The sequence below is a fragment of the Mauremys mutica genome, chromosome 2 (assembly GCF_020497125.1).
Source record: "Mauremys mutica isolate MM-2020 ecotype Southern chromosome 2, ASM2049712v1, whole genome shotgun sequence".
NCBI classification, from domain to species: domain Eukaryota; kingdom Metazoa; phylum Chordata; order Testudines; family Geoemydidae; genus Mauremys; species Mauremys mutica.
In genome coordinates, this window is record NC_059073.1 from 203,903,616 (window position 1) to 203,917,453 (window position 13,838).

At 42.0% G+C, this 13,838-nt stretch overlaps 1 protein-coding gene and 1 long non-coding RNA gene across 7 annotated transcripts in view; one reads left to right on the forward strand and one right to left on the reverse strand.

Moving 5' to 3' along the window:
- Nucleotides 1-13,838, forward strand: part of ELMO1 (engulfment and cell motility 1) — a 459,394-nt gene that overhangs the window by 348,669 nt on the left and 96,887 nt on the right. The gene's annotated exons all lie outside the window — the stretch shown is intronic.
- LOC123363882 lies at nt 5,817-11,317 on the reverse strand. Its single transcript, XR_006576930.1, has 4 exons — nt 10,602-11,317; nt 7,748-8,142; nt 7,570-7,617; nt 5,817-6,750 (listed from the first exon to the last, which is right to left on the reverse strand). It is a non-coding gene; the product is annotated as an uncharacterized LOC123363882 (long non-coding RNA).

Consider the following 13,838-nt stretch of genomic DNA (forward strand, 5'->3'; position numbering starts at 1 on the left):
CAAAAGGTTTTTCAAGTGAGGTTTTCGAATATGAGTAAGCTTGCAGCCTGACCTATGGATCCGCTTCCAATTTGCACTTCAGAAAAGGTTTCTACCCAGACACCATTACAGCTGATAAAAAGAAAATTAGAAACCATGTCTGTAGCATTGCCATTTTATCCTGGCACCCACAGTAATGAATGGCTAAAAGTGGGGGAGATAGTGAAAAGATTTGAATGGATTCACACTTATAAAAAGAATGCATCCACGGATGCTAAGAATTAATGGATTATCTTCAGGGTAAGATGCAGCTGATGTGACTGTGTCTTTCTTTCTTTCTTTCTTAGCCTCCCCAAGGTAATTTTGCAGAATTGAAAAAAAAACAATGAAAGGTTTTAGATATCCTTCGAAATTGTACTGTGATAACACTCTGATGCTACCTTTGGACTGGATCATCAATTTGTGATCTAACCTATAGTAAAGGGCAGTGTTGTGTTGTGCTGTCTCTGGAGCAACTCCGGGAGTCACAGTCTCTTTCCTCCCCCCCTGCCCACAGCGGCGGCTCCAGGCACCAGCGCTCCAAGCACGTTCCTGGGGTGGCAAGCCGTGGGGAGCACCCTGCTGGTCCCTGCCCGTCCCACGGATTCAGTGGCAATTCGGCAGCGGGGACGCCGAATCCGCGGCACCGGGGACCTCCTGCAAGCAAGCCGCCGAAGGCAGCCTGCCTGCCGTGCTTGGGGCGGCAAAAAAGGTAGAGCCGCCCCTGCACACACACAGTTTCCCTGCTGCTCTGGGGAGGTAGTGACCTGTGACAGGTCTATGCCAGTCACAGCACGTTTCCTAAAGCACCGATGTAACTACACCTGTGGTGCATTTGAGGATAGAGTCGAGACTCTGTCCGCTCCCAACCTTTCTTGCCCACCTGTGTGAGAGTGGGACAAAGCAACGCTGTGGAGCCTGCTTATCCCAATGTATAGGAAGTTAATTCATACCTCCAGGGAGTATAAACTGGGTGACTGGGCAACAAAATGGCAGATTAAATTCAATGTTGATACATGCAAAGTAATGCACTTTGGAAAACATAATCCCAACTATACATATAAAATGATGGGGTCTAATTTAGCTGTTACCATTTAAGAAAGCTTGGAGTCGTGGATTGTTCTCTGAAAACATCCACTCAATGTGCAGTGGCAGTCAAAAAAGCTAACAGAATGTTGGGAATCATTAAGAAAGGGATAGATCAGTGGTTCTCAAACTTTTGTGCTGGTGACCCCTTTCACATATCAAGCCTCTGAGTGCGACCCCAACCCTCCAGTAAATTAAAACCACTTTTTTATATATTTAACACCATTATAAATGCTAGAGGCAAAGTGGGGTTTGGGGTGGAGGCTGACAGCTTGAAACCCCCATGTAATAACCTCGCGACTCCCCAAGGGGTCCCGACACTCAGTCAGAGAACCCCTGGGTTAGATAATAAGACAGAAAATATCATATTGCCTCTATATAAATCCACATCTTGAATACTGCATGCAGATGTGGTTGCCCCATCTCAAAAAAGATATATTGGAATTGGAAAAGCTTCAGAAAAGGGCAACAAAAATGATTAGGGGTATGGAATGGCTTCAGTATGAGGAGAGATTAATAAGACTGGGACTTTTCATCTTGGAAAAGAGACGACTAAGGGAGGGATATGATAGAGGTCTATAAAATTCTGACTGGTGTGGAGAAAGTAAATAAGGAAGTGTCATTTAGTCCTCCTCGTAACAGTCAACTTGTAGAACTCTTTGCCAGAAGATGTTGTGAAGGCCAAGACTATAACAAGGGTTCAAAAAAGAACTAAATAAGTTCATGGAGGATAGGTCCATCAATGGCTATTAGCCAGGAGGGGGAAGGGAGGATGTCCCTAACTTTTGTTTGCCAGAACCTGGGAATAGGCTACAGGAATATGTCCAACCAAACTTGGCAACCCTACACAATGTATGTTATGCCCATAAAATCCCACCCTTCTATGCACATGGCTGTTCTCGCACACAGATAAGGTAAGCAGACATGCAAAACACAGTTTGGGCCAGAAGTTCCAATTTACACACACAGGTGCAGTGATTTTTGGCTATAGTGAGAAGCTGTGTTACATGTAGAAGTTTGGCCCAGGATTTTTCTGTCTTTAAATGCGAGAACAAACCATTTTTAAATAGCAGAACTTTGCAAAGCTCTCTGGATTCCATTCAGTTGTGCAAATGTTTTCTTCTGTTTTGATACTTATGGGCTATCATTCTCTGACTTCCTTTTGAGTTCCAGGTTTGATTTAACCTAAAAACCCAAAGGGCAACAACATGGTTTCGAGATAAGTGTGTTCTTAATGTAGGTCCCCTCTACAGTTGAAACCAGTGGAATTGTGCTAGTTTCTAACTGAATAGCCAGGTCATAGGCAGAACTTAAGGATGAAGAAATAATTGAGTCTCACATGTTGCACAAACCCATAAATCACCCCGAATTTGCTTGCAAGATTACCATTATTTGAGAGTAGTGGGCCTGATCTGTAGTATTGCTCAGACAAAATTCTCACTGATGCTAGTAACAGTTCTGCCTGAATAAAGATCAGGCCCTGTGAATTTAATGACTGTGATTTTTTAATATAATATATATGCAATAAGCCAAAAACTTTTAAATAAAAATTTCTTCACTGGAGCAAATAGCAGGCAGTGTAGTGGTACAAACCGGAGCACCATCACTTTGTCACTGATTTTGTAAGACAAACAAATTGTTGGTTGTATGACGGCTTTTAGGGTTACAGAGCAGTGTGCTATCAGGCCTGACCCCAGGAGGAAATACTCGCTTTTTAAAATACTGTTTGGCAATATTGAGTATTGGCTAGTAGATAAGACTCATTTTTCTCAGTAGGAGAAATGTATGATAGATTTGCATCCTGAAAATATAAGAGAGCACCACAGTTAAATATACACTTCTAAACTTAAACACTAAGGATTTGCTGCTATGTGTCCCAGAAGTTAGTCTTAGTTATGATTTAAAAGGATTATTGAACTGAAGATCCCAGAGGTTGTTGTAGTTGTTGTAGGGTTGAGCTGTATAATTCTTGTGATTGTAGAGTTGCGTACATTTCATTGTGACCTCCTCTTGCGTATGCAGACACCTGGAGCTGAATTCTGACCCTTTTTGATCATGCACTTGTATTCTAGCCACCACAAGTGCCTGTATAACTTCAGTGCAAATTACTTATGTCTGAGGCAGTGGTAAGGGAAGAGAGTTTAGGGGATCAGGGTGTATACTGTGTCTCCTGATAGTAAAGATCCAAGTGGAACATTTCTGTGCGCTGGTGCTGCAGAGAATCTGTGGAGGTTGAATGCTGTAGGTTTTCTGGGAGATTTGCCCAGATCACAACAGTTGTGCTTTGCAGCACAAACTTTGCAGCAGACTTGGGTGCTTACACACATGAGAGCCAGGATATGGATTCTGGAGTTGCCTAAACAAAACAAAAATCCCAGAGTGAAATGCTGGCCCCATTGAAGTCAATAGCAAAACTCCCATTGACTTCAGTGGAGACTGGATTTCACCCATAATCTAGTGAAGGCCTTTTATCCTGTGGAGGAAAACAGACAGCTGGGTGCAGAATGTCAAACTTCACTTTCTGGTCAAGCAAAAGGAAAATTCTAAGGCGCTCACCATGAGCCAGTGGTTAAAAAAAAGCAATAATTTTGGTATATAATGAATGAGCAGAGCTCTTGCTGAAAGCCTGCACCTGAACTCCTCTGACCTGCAGCCTACACTAGTAGTGTAGTGTGAGGTTTTTGTTCTTTGAATCAACTGGTACAAATAATGATCACTAAAGCAAAGCCTCAAAGGCCCTTGGGACATTTTTTTTAAAAATCTTTCCACCATTTTTAAAGCCACTCTGACCGAACTAGTGATAATGTAACCCCCGATAAGTGTGTGTTGCAGGTGCCCCATCTGTGCTTGCATAGCAGATCATGAGGCTGTTATGGACCCAGTTATGGAGCACTGGCTTTTGAGCTCCAGCGATAGTGGCTCATGCTTTTAGCACTGGATATCACCAGTTCTAACTAAACCCCGGTGTGTTGGTCAAGATGACAGCCATCATATTAGCAACGTTAATAGCCCTTGTGTGGACCTTGTTAGTCAGTGGTTCCAATGGGCAGTGTTTAGTGGATTAGAGAATCCCACAAAAGAGACACAGATGTGTCAAAATAAAGTTAATATTGGATAAATCAGCTTACATTTTTATCTAGGAACTGCTTACTTAGTGCCAGATTCTATGATCTCGACTTGTGTTGAGTAGTACTTACTCACACGAACAGTCTTATTGATTTCAAGGGGATTCCTCCCATGGGGAAGTACTAGCCAATATGAAAAAGGATTGCAGAACCAAGCCCTTAGGCAAAGTAGGTGTTGTACCTTTGAAAGGAAGAGCAGCATGTGGGACACAAGCTGCTTTTACGGTAGTTTTAAAATGGCCAACTCTGTTGTAGAAGTCTATGAAAACGATCTATTATGCTTCACAAGGGAGAAGAGGGCAATCAGGGTATTTGGATTTGTAACAATAAGGAGAAAAGGCATTTATTAAATGCAATGTAAATGCTATAAATAATCTGTTAATACTGTGAATTTTATTTTGCCCTACAGTCCTGGAAGGCTCCTTACTGATGCAAAATGCATGGTTATTATTGGAAATGCAAACTTCTCCAAAATGTATAGATCTCTATCTTTACAGGTTATTTTTCATCAAATCTTGCCTTTGCAAACTTAAACAAGGAGGTCATTTTTCTAATCTATCTTTTTAAAAAAGCATCTTTTGAAAAGAACTCAGTTAAAATGAGCATATAATACAGCCAAAAATATAAATAAAATGATAAAAAATACAGTTTCCACAAAGCCATTCAACTCATTTTATTTCCCTGCTAAAAACAGGACAGAGTTCTGAAGATGTTTTCTTATACAAGGTTTATGTTGTATGTTTAAAAAGAAAAGAAGACGGAACAGAATAGATTTCTGCTACTTGATGTACATTTTTCAGGGTAGATGGACGTGGTGATCAAAGTGTGTTTGACTGTTTGACAACAGCACTTCAGTCCTTGAATGAAATTATATCTGCTCTGCTTGCAATCCTGTAGTAATTCAGAAATTTAACCACCGATTTACAAGAGTGATAATCCAAACCCTCTGTAGCCAGTGGTGTATGTCTCATCAAGATCCAACACTGTTCTTCATGGGCTTTAAATAGACAGTAATTTAACCTGGCACCTAATAGAGCATTGGGCTTTAGAAATGACTAGTAGCTAGGCTGGTGGTAAAGCGAAATGTGTAGCCCTGTGTATAATAGACTGCAGTTTGGGAGTAATCATAGGGATTTGCTCTTGAAGGTTTTCCACTGACTTCCAGTGGGCACGGGGTCAGGCACCAAATTAGTCAGAGAGGTACAAGAAACCCTTGAGTGGTCAATTTTGATATAATCTGCCTGTAGGGGATGTTACCCATGGAGTCATAGAGTTTAAGGCCAGAAGAGACAAGCCGATCATCCAGTCTGACTCCCTAAATCTGAGCCATTAAAAACTAATGAGGCATTTAAAAGTACATGTACATTTAAAAATACAGTCCGTCCAAATTATATGGGGGACACAAATTTTATCCGGCTGTTTGGGAGTTAGGATAATTGAAGGGGCAGGAGCCATTCAGCAGCTGGGTGGCTTCCCCTTCAGCCAGGGGCGTACCTTCCTCCTCTGGCTGGAGGTCTCTGCTCTGCCCTGCTCACTCACTGATGCGACAGCGGGGCTGCAGAGTGCTGCCTGTGCTGCTGCAGAGCTGGTGACACCCGATCTCTGCAGGTAAAAGGTGCTGGGCAGAGCGGAGACCCCAGCCAGAACCACAGCCTTCCCTGCCCCTTGTGCCTGCAAGGATCGAGTCTCACCGGCCCTGTGGCAGCACCGGGAGCCCTCAGCAGCTCACTGCTATGGCCCCGCTCACTCGCTCCTGTGACAGCAGGATAATTGATACAAGGCCAGAGAACATAATTTTCAGCATATGTACCTAACTCCTCACATATTTCCCATGTATGCATCTTGCAGTGATTATGATGCGCAGCATGACACAGGCTTTCATTAGAGACCTTACTTGACATTCTTTTGGTGATCCCAGAGGATCCATGTACCTCTGTGTCCTCTGCCAGTGGGCATCAAGAGGTCCTTACAAGCACACTGCTGCATCTCAGGTTGTTGATGTTTGTTTAGTTTGGATTTGGTTTTTGTTTTTTGGTTAAGTAATGGTGCTTAAGAAAGAAGAGGACGGAAATATAACAGGGAAGAAGAGATCTCTCCGCATGAAAAATGGCAGACCTTCGAGGTTTCTGCACTTCCCACCTTTTTTTCCTACCTAATGGTAGCAGCTGATGTAGTAATGGATGCTGTTCATTGGTAAGCCTGAAGTATACAGTTACATTTAGAACCTGACAGCTTTATCTTTCTGGAACATGAACATTGCTTGCCAACTTACAACTGAAACAATTAGCTAGAAAACATAAAGCAGCTTCATAAAAACGTAATTATTCTCCAGCTAAAAGATACATTTATAGAATTTGTTTAAGAAGAGAAAAAGGGTGAACAAATCTCCAAGTACTTAGTTGCTTAACCAGATCTTTTGGGCTGTATTTCAAAGTCTTAAAACATCGACTTATATAACATTAAACTCATTTAAGATTGTAAAATAAAAGATTAGCTGCTGCGTTGATGATCCAGACTGGTGCTGAATAGGAAAAGGAAAAGCAGAGAAAGGCTGTTACCGCAGGCACCCACTGGTTCTATTAAAGACAGCTTCTGAAGGGAGACGTTCAAGCTAATCTAAGCTTACGTAGGTCTTTGGTTATTCTTAGTTATGAGCCATTCTACTGTTCTCATACACTCTCTTGACCCTTTTGTGACTGTTTCTCAAGGCCAAATTCATCCCTGGTGCAGCTCCAACTCCACTGAAGAGAATGAAGTTACCCCAGATACAAATTTAGCCCTCAGAGCCCGATCCTGAGACGTGCTGAGCTTCCATAATTCCTTTTGTCTTTGGACATATGTGTCTAATAAGAATGTACTGCATCCATAATGTGGACCCACACTCTGCGTCTCTCAGAATAGTGGAGTTTCAGGTGCTCTGCACTTCTTAGCTTCTCCACACTGGTGCACAGGTATGGCAGAAATGGCTGCAAATGAACACTGAGCCCCTTATTACCCTCTTTGCCTCTGCCAGTGGACAGCACAATGCTCTGGTGGATCTTGCCTGGGGATGAGAATCTCAGTTTCCTACCCATATGATCGGATGGATTGTTTTGGCTTCTTTGGGGGTTTTTCGTTGCTCATTGTTTACTCCCTTTGAAGCAACATTTATTGCCAATGTTTAGACTTGGCCTGGAAGGAGAATGTTGTCTGATATAGGGGTTGAGCTGAGGGGGAATTAAACATGTGATTTAGAAGTCTCCCTTGTAGAAAATGTTGAAATGCCACATGCAATTTTCTGCATTTTAGATTTCAAAGCATTTCAGAACAAAAGAGCCTAGGTTCTGATACATTTACTTACACTTAGTAGCACATTAATCCACAAGTAGTGCCATTGACTTCTGGGTGGCTGTGGAATAAGATATTATTTATTCAACATGAGTAAGGATGTCAGAATCTGGCCCACAGTAACCCTAGTTCTCTGAAAATCTCTACTAAAATAACCTCCTTCATCAAACTTTCCATAAAACAATGCTCACCCTTATTATATCTCCCTTGTATTTCTTCCTCCTCTTCTTCTTCTTACCCTTTCCTCTTCTTCTCTTTCCTTTTCCTGTGGCGGCTCCATCTGTTGGTGTAACTGTTTGATTACTCGGCCAACCTATAGTATCCATTGTACAGCATGTCTTTAAAAAGTGGTAGGCTATGAAATGTGCTGTCAAAGGCTGTATTAATGTCTAATATGTTTTCCATGGATTCAAGAGAATCTCGATTTGTTTAAATAATTGTCTTTTCTTTTGTATTGGAACACTTGGCCAAGTCTGTAATCATTCAACTACTTCATCTGTTTCTGATGTAGAGGTACGCAGATGAGTAGCATATTTGCGGTGTTGAACCCTCTCTTGCCAATCTGCAGGTCCAAACCAGCTTCATTCTAGAAAAGAAAAAAAATGATCTGGGGAGTGCTTTGTTAAGTGGACTTCTCGTTATTACTCATGTTATAGTAACCAAGCAAGTAATAGTACAGGTTGCAACTGAGATCAGAGACTCATTTTGCCAGGCACTGTGCAAACACATAATTAGAGATAACTCCTGCTGCAGAGAGCTCACCATCTAAATAAATCAGATAGATAAAGGGTGGAAGTAAGGAAGTATTATTCCCATCTGTAAAAATGGAGACCTGAGGCAGAGAAGGATTCAGAGACTTGCCACAAGTTCATCCAAGAAGAATGTGGCAGAGCCAGAATTTTGGACCCACATCCCGTAAGCCTCAATGCAGTGCATTAACCACAGGACCATCCTTCCTCCCAATTGCTTTTGGCATTTTGAGAGAAAGCCACTCAGGCCACCTCCGGAAGAAGGTCCTTGCTCAGATTTTAACCCGGCCCTTATTGAAACAATGAAAGTTGGCCATATTGTGCCATCTGTTTTTAAGCAGGATTTTGATGGGGAATTTGGTTTTCAAATGCATGGTCCTTGAGTATGGACTTTGGGACGTGGCCTCAGGTTTTGAATTAGTCCAGATATTAGAGCATAAGCCATACCACTGTGGTGTCTCAGTCACCCCTGTATTGTAGGACATGGTTTCAAATTGTTACCACTCTGGCCCAAATATTACTCAGCAGCATTCAGATTGTTCTAGGCCCCCATTTTAGCAGAAAAAATTTATTCACAGTATGCAAACTGAAAATGCTAGGAAAAGTTAAAATGTGCCAGGCCCAGTAAAGGGGGTGATTTGCAATTGAACAATTTGGAGAGGAGTCCAGTAACAAAAATGTTCAAATTCTTAGGGTCTAGATTCACGCAAGATAACTCGGGCTCTAGTCCAAGACTGTCTTTTACTCACCCTCAGTGCATACTGTACCTCCTCATTACCATCGCTATGACTTTATCTCTTCACTTCGGGGATTGTACTTTCTGCCACCACCTCTGACATCATTAGCTGTCTTTAATGTCTGTGATACTGCTTCACCAGCATAGTCTGCTCGGAATGGTGCTTGGTTTTGTTTTCTGATGCAGCAGGGCAAACATTGGCTGTGCTCTCCTAGCATGGAAAGGGACCAATTCTATCTACCTGGCACAAGAGTGGAATCCACTAATAGTGAATTCAAGTGCAGCAAAATTCTGTTAAGTGGTGTGAAAGTCCCAATTCTGCTTACAGAGATCCTTCTGATTAGAAAGAAGTTGTTCTGTTATTTTAAAAAAATGGATTGTACTCTCTAAAGTGAGTGAGTGAGTTAAGGAGCCTAGGAAGGTAGAAACTGGGAAGCTATGTGGGTGGTGTGTGAATTGAGGGCATCTTCTTTCATAAACACTCATCTGTTGGTTCACGTAATGTGTTCTGCAGCAGATCTTCAGATAGTAAGAATTGATTCATCCACAGTTGCCTAGAATTGAGACTAGAGAGGTGGCAGGGAGGAAAAGGGAGTTCTTGTGCTGTATATTTTTTGTGCTAGAAACGGCATCTTTCATAATTCGACATCTCCGCTTTGTTACAAGAGGCAGGTACTGACATGCCACATCCCCACTTCACATAACAGATAAAAGTCATGTACACAGTTCCATTTCTTTGAGAAATGGCTTTCTTGTGAGCCCTCTAACATCTATCCTGGGGCAATTTATAGACCTTGTCTAAGAGCAGAAAATACTCTGTTGTGGCTTTGACGTGCTTTTTAAACAATATTAAAAAGCAATCCAAAACCATTCTACACGGGTCGGTCCCTTCTGAGAATCATGGCGGAGGAGAAAATTATGTAGTGAGGGAGAGAAGTATCCTTGTTCCACCTCTCCTTCTTTCCCTCCTCATTAAGCATTGGTCTAAGTCAGTGGTTCTCAAACTTTTGCACTGGTGACCCCTTTCACATAGCAAGCCTCTGAGTATGACCCCCCCCCCCCGATATATGAAAAACACTTTTTTATATATTTAACACCATTATAAATGCTGGAGGTGAAGCGGGGTTTGGGGTGGAGGCTGATAGCTCGCGACCCCCCATGTAATAACTTCACAACCCCCTGAGGGGTCCTGACCCCCAGTTTGAGAACCCCTGGTCTAAGTAAAATAATTTATTATAATTAATATTAAAACAAAAACAAAGAACTTGCCTGAAAGACCTTATTGTGGTTTTCTACTGTTCACCTGTTACCTCCTGTCATTTACATAAATCTTACACTGCAATATATATATAATATCCTGTTTACATTAGTATTTGCTCCAGAGGTCACTGACTTGACAGTCACGTCATCTTTTATTCTTTAAACTGTTTATTGAAAAATGCTGCTATTGCTCCTTAATGCTTCATTGATCTTAAACCTTCCCCTTCTTAATCCAGCCCCAGTCTGTGATCTCACTGCGTATGTAAAGATTGTGAACCGGTGATCATGCAGAATGCTTACCTTCAGACATCTGATAGCTCATTCGAATTTGAAACTGAAGTCCTTTCAGGAACTGGTTTTAAAACCTTAGCTACTACAGCACTGATGACAGCATTTATGCTGTATATATAACTGGAAACATAATGTAATCAAAAGTAAACTGTTGCATACTGATTGCCGTTTATAATCTTCATCTCTGATTTACCAAAAAAGATAAGGGAATTCAAAGAGCACAAAAGGTTCTGGGAAATGAAGTCCTTTGGATATCTGCAGACAGTACACGCAACATCCAAGCAAGCTTTGCTGCCCCATCAGTTTGCCACAACCCTGACCTTAATGGGCTACTTACAGGGATGAGATATTAGTTCCTTCTTCATGTCCACTTAGTCCTAGGTCTTGCTGCTGGAGCTGCCTGCTCAGTGGACAGTTGCGTGGTTTTGTTATGTAGACACCTATCTGCAAGGGACTGGACTGAGATCACCAACTCATTTCACTCCTGCAACTTAACAGCTGTAGATTTTGCTTAAGGGCAAATGTGAAAGAGTTTCCCAAGAAAGTTTCCCCTCTGCTTATGCAGAAGATAATGGCTGTATACGTGGCAGTAACAGTACCAGACAGATTTTCAGCAGAGCAATCTCTCCTGGTTTTCATATAAAATCTCAGCCTGGCCTTGGCAGGGGAATGCCATGGAGCTGCTGCTGCAGAAACAAGAAGACTGAATTAGACTCTTTAACTTTGACAGCCCTTTAACTTCACAGCAATGTTGGAGGACCCCAAAGGCCCTGTGGAAGCCAGATGCACTCGTACTGTACAATTAATATAACCAGCCCTGGTGAGGAGGGGACATATTTAAAAAATGCAGCAGTATTTTCTTTAGAAAAAAGTCCACAAGTGACGTGAAAAGCAGTAAGGTAAATGGCAAAGATGGACTGCAAAATTTGACAGTACTGACAGGTAAATATTGGCTTTGCGCAAACAAGTTTCTATAAATAACCCGTCTGCTCCAGAAACTCCACAGATGGCAGCAGGGCTGCTGGGGTATTGATTTACCCAGTGTGCTCAGTGTAGAAAAGCACAGCTGTCAGCTTTGCTGTTCTCTTGTTCTGAACGTTGCTGCAGCTCCTGCTGAGAGCCATGTGCCTCTTCACCATTTTTCTTTGGCAAGTAGAGATAGAGATTAAGAACATGAAAGATGGAACTGGAAGGGGGAAAAAAAGTCAAAAGACTAATAATAAATGAGCAAGTGCAAAGTGGAACTCTGACTGTGTTTTCTTTAGGCCAGAAGCCTGGAAGAACCTATCTACTCTACCTAATCTATATTGGGTAATTTGAAAGAGCCAATCCCTGTGGTACACAAGAGTCCAGGCCACTGAGACATGAAGGGGGCAAGAAAAAAAGCATGAGGAAGTCCAAAGGATTTTGTAAAATAATAGAGAGAGGCTGGATTTTGGGAGTAGAGAAACTTAGTATTCCACCCTGGTCCTTGCCCACAAGTGCAAACTCTGTCCACAATCCCACAGTAGCTGGATATGACCTAAAAAAGAACAGCAGTAAAATAGGCATAATATTTAAACTGTCACCATTAGGTTTAATGCAGTGTAGTTGTAGCCATATCAGAACTAGGATATTAGATAGATGAGGTGGGCGAGATATCTTCTATTGGAACAATTTCTGCAGGTGAGAGAGACAAGAGCTCTGTGTGGCTTGAAAGCTTTATCAGAAGTTGGTCTGATAAAGGATCATTAGGATTTTTAGAACAGTCTGAATTTCTTGTTCAGCCCTGACTTCAGGGTCAGACATTCCACCACCAGACTATTAATGTAAGCTTTTCTTTGCAAACATAATAATTGGGAACATTTTTTTAAAGGGACCATAAAGTTAAAAATCTCATCTCCCTCAATGGGTTTCAGTGACTGACACCCAATATTACTCTCACTGAAAGATTTATTTAAAATAATTTTTCAAGTTTATTTACTTTGTGCATTTCAGCAATTTGTGTATAGTCGGTTTCTTGATTTCTCCTGCAGCCAGTTAAGCTTCAGTACAGCAAAGCACATAAGCATTAGCTAAAGTTTAAACACGTGAGTAGTTCCATTGCCTTCAGTCAGACTACTTATTGTATTTTAAGTTAAGCACCTGTTTAAATGCTTTGTTGGATGGAGGCTTATATTAGTTTCTCCTGTTGTTTTAATGAGTCTTTCACACACAGAGAAAAATAGTTTTAACATAGAAAAACATAAAACAATGGTACAATTCTGAGTTTACTTTTCATCCCTCTATCTCAAATAGTCCTAGTAAAAATAGAAATGGTCAAATCAGAAAGAATAAGTCATCTGAGAAATTGGAGAGAGCTTTCTATATGAGGAGAGACTGAAAAGATTGGACTATGTAAATAGCTTAATATGCAAATAGCTTAGTAAGATATTTAAAAGTAGTTGACATTTCTGTAAGTAAGGATAGCATCTGCCATTAAAGTAGTTAATCCTCCTGTGCCAGGACACAATTCATTAAGAATATCAAGAAGAGATTTCTATGCAATCTATGATAACATGCTACTGGACTAAAGGACCATTGCTGTTCATTTCCTGGCAGACTTTTCCTATGCTCCACTGATTTTCAATTTTCTGTACAGTAAATAGGTAACAGGAATTCTTACATTTATCTTTTAAGAAAAGGTTCTTTTATTTTATCCAAAGCTGCTCTTTCTCATCATGATATGTCAGACTGCCCAACAATAAAATAACATTCATCTGTTTTTATACCCAGGCAGTCCCTTCTTTTTAGCCCACTTCATGTTGGTTTGCTCATGCTTGTTAAAACACATAGGCTTGCGCAGCACATTTCATTAGGGTGTGCATCCAGGGAATTTTATTTATTTATTTTTTTAAAGGTGAACATCATAAAGGTTGGGGTGCGGGAGGGAGTGCGGAGTGTGTGGGGGGGGTGTGGTGTGCAGGAAGGGGCTCTGGGTAGGGGGTTGGGGTACAGGAGGGGTGCAGCAGGGGGATCAAGGCAGGGAGTTGTGGGGCAGGGTGCAGGAGGGAGCTCCGGGCAAGGGGTTGGAGGGTGAGGTACAGGCAGGGGGCTCAAGGCAAGGAGTTGGGATGCAGGAGGGGTGTGGGTGCGGCAGGGGGCTCAGGACAGGGAGTTGGGGTGCAGGAGGGGTACAGGGTGCAGGCAGGGGGCTCAGGGCAGGGGGTTGGGGTGTGAGGTGCAGGCAGGGGGCTCAGGGCAGGGAGTTAGGGGCGGGGTGCAGGA